The sequence below is a fragment of the Carassius auratus genome, unplaced genomic scaffold (assembly GCF_003368295.1).
Source record: "Carassius auratus strain Wakin unplaced genomic scaffold, ASM336829v1 scaf_tig00215412, whole genome shotgun sequence".
NCBI classification, from domain to species: Eukaryota; Metazoa; Chordata; class Actinopteri; order Cypriniformes; family Cyprinidae; genus Carassius; species Carassius auratus.
The window spans coordinates 39,571-42,970 of NW_020528077.1; the positions used below are offsets into that span (position 1 = coordinate 39,571).

General features: G+C 33.8%; 1 long non-coding RNA gene across 1 annotated transcript; it reads left to right on the top strand.

Annotated features, from left to right (window-relative positions):
• The first annotated feature begins 1,104 nt into the window (after positions 1-1,104).
• LOC113094624 (uncharacterized) lies at positions 1,105-1,399 on the top strand. Its single transcript, XR_003288138.1, has 2 exons — positions 1,105-1,171; positions 1,240-1,399. It is a non-coding gene; the product is annotated as an uncharacterized LOC113094624 (long non-coding RNA).
• Positions 1,400-3,400: the final 2,001 nt, after the last annotated feature.

Genomic DNA, 3,400 nt, shown 5'->3' on the forward strand with positions numbered 1-3,400 from the left:
TGTACATGCAGTCTCTTACACTGTAAGCTTGTATCGTTCCAAAATGGATTTTTTCATGCATGACCTTATGCATTGGTATAGAAATGTTGAATGCTAGTTGTTCCATAGCTTGTCAGAATTAGCTAAATATCGTCAAGTACTTTATTCTTTTAAAGTATTTAAATTTATGCAACATGTATATTTAAACATGTCCAATGGGAGTACAAATATTAAATCTAAGCAATTAGTCTATTCATGAATAAAATAATCCATAATCCACTGTGTTTATCACTAACTGATGGAAGTGTCAAATCAAACAAGTACAAATTAAACAAAAACAACAATTCTTACATACAGGTGTTTTTTTTAATTCAGATACTTTAACGTATTGTTGAGTACAAATATTAATTCTTTCTTAATTGCTTCTGCTAGAAGTCTGCCTCTTTAAAACAGAAGATGACAATCACATTTATTCCATAATCGATTGGCAAAAAAGAAGTGCAGCTAGATAGATGTCCCAGCCAAAAGTCTGTGAAGGTGTTTTGGGGTCTACAGTGTCTCTGAGTGCTTCATCAGTCAGGGCACATTGGGTTTGAGACACAACACTGGAATGTGAATCAACACTCAGTCCACTACTCTCCCAGTCTATCTGTGGTGTGCTGAATCCCTTCAAACAATAACACAGCATTTTATGTCACAAATGAGATACCAATTACAGTTCTGAACAGAGAATAAAGTTGCATCAATACAGTATAAAAATTATCTTGTACTATCTTGTTTTGTATTGAATACAGTGTGATTACTCAAAGTTTTTACTGTCAAAATCCACAAACATAGCTCTATGTCAGGCTCAGGTACAGCATTGCGAACACTTCCCATCACCCACAGCTGGTTAGGAGACATATTACCCTCTGTGCGTATTGGGTGATTGTCCCAGGTGTTTCGGAATAGGTTGAGATCATCTTGAAGCCGTGGGAGAAATACATAGTGGCAACAGAAAAGATGAGTAAGGTCAGAAATATCAAGGTGGCCACCTTCTTCCAAAGCATGCAGAACATCGTAGTAGACATTTGTCACTGATGACCAGACGTCTTGATTGATTGAGTTATTGATTGATGGTTGATTGATTGTTTGAGTTGTTGATGATCAATGGTGTGTTTGTTCTGCAGAAGTTTCCAGTCTCGATGGAAAGGTGAGTGATCTTCTCTCTCTGCTTCTGATCCAAAGTCACTTCAGTTCTGATCCTGAATGTTCTTCCAGAGTTCAGATCTCATCACAGCCGGATCCACAGACTCCTTCTGGAGCTCTGATTCATGTGCCACGATACTTGGGAAACCTGCCCTTCAGAGTCTGGAAGAAGATGCAGGACATCGTCCAGAACAGTGAGTCTGACTGCAGGAGATCTGAGCTCACACACACTCACACACACACACACACACACACACACACACACACACACACACACACACACACACACACACACACCTCACACACACACACTGTAAATGATGCAATATTGACAGATTTCAGCTTTCCGAGTCAATAACCAGATCATCTGCTACACCAAAATCAACAGTTAATTGTTAATCAACAATTATTTATTATATATATATATATATATATATATATATATATATATATATATATATATATATATATATATATATATATATATATATATATATATATATATATATATATATATATATATATAGACTTTTATTTCAGTTTTAGTTTGTCATTTTAAAACTTGAAGTTAATTTATTTCAATGAGTTGCCAAAGGAACTTTTCATTTAATGTTAACTGTTTGATTTTCATCTAATAATTGAAGTGAAGGTAATAGCAAATAATATAATAATATCAAGAAAAAAAAGTAAAGGAAATTAATTAATTATTATCTTTTAAACAAGTTTTTTATAGTACTAAAAAAAATACATAAATAAAATAATAATTGTTTATCTTACCTGACCAACTGGAGATGATTTTAAGATCCATACTTTCAGGCTGATTGACATTTACTTTATTATTTCAGAAAAAAAATGTGTCTCTTTACTAATTTATCATAAAGATGTATGTAATAATATCATGTTGTTGTTGTTTTTGTTGTTGTTGTTGTTTTCAGTTTATGTCATTTACACAGAAATTATAATCTCTTTATTGAATTAAATGTTTAAAAACAGCTGCACAGTAATGAACAGGAAATATTCTAGTGTTTAATCTTATAATTGTTTTAATTTCAGCTCTAAAGCAGCTCTACAGAAGAAGATGTTGTGTCATGTTTGCGCTCGACATGAAGCTCAAATAATGTAATATATTTATGTTGTTTCTTTACTGACATCTAGAGCAGAAACTGAGCAACTGACTCACAACTCAACCTGAAAATAGAACCATCTAAAGACACTACTACATAGTACACCATTTAATATTTATATTTAGACTAAAGATTATACAATTACTTCTTGTCAAATTCAAGGCAATTTTGTATTGAAAAATAAAATCTACCAATAGGTATGTCAAAAGATTATAAACTATTTCTGTTACATCTAATCTAAAAAAAGATACAATAATAATAATATTATATAATACAAATAAGAAATGAGATCCTGTCCAGTAAGACCAGCTGTTCATTGTACAGATACAGTACAACACCACATGCATTATTACAGAGACAAATCTACTGCAGTTAGTCAAGGGTCAAGAGCAAACTAAAGCAAACACGGATGTAAACGCAAAATAATAAACCTGATTAGGGATAGTAACGATCATTTCCAAAAGCACAAACCTAAATTAACTTAGAACTGAAATGTTTTTAGATATGTTTTATTGTTTTGAACATCATCACTCTCAGTCATGACAGAAGGCTGTATGAAACGTTTGTTTTTATCGTCTTGATCATGTACAGGCTTTAGAAATATGTGACTTCTAGAGTTAACAGTTGATATTTTTGGGGCTGGTCTTATTCTTTGTGTGTTTAGGGTGTGACATCTGGATCCTGACACGTCAGTCTAGTCTTGATTCACCTTCAGTTTCAGGCTCCTGACATTCACTTCATCTTTCTGTGTTCTGGTTGATATTCCTTGTGTGAGAGACTTTGGAAGGGCTGAGGTCCACAAATCAGCACTTTTCATACAAATCATTTGATGAGTCTTTAAGTGATGCCTTGATGTAGCTGCAGGAGACATTTTTCAGTGATGTTGTTGATGCTGTTGATGTGGACCTCAGCCCTTCAGGAAAGATTGGCCACATTGGAAAAAGTGGGAAAGAAGTTTGGAGTCCTGTCAACATCCAAATTTGTGGACTGTTCTCAGAATTTGTCTTACTCTCATAATGACTAGATAAAGCAGACAGGAGCTTCTCAAACTGAAGCTCATCAAATCTTACCTGAGGTCCATCATATCCCAAGAATGCTTCAGTAGCCTT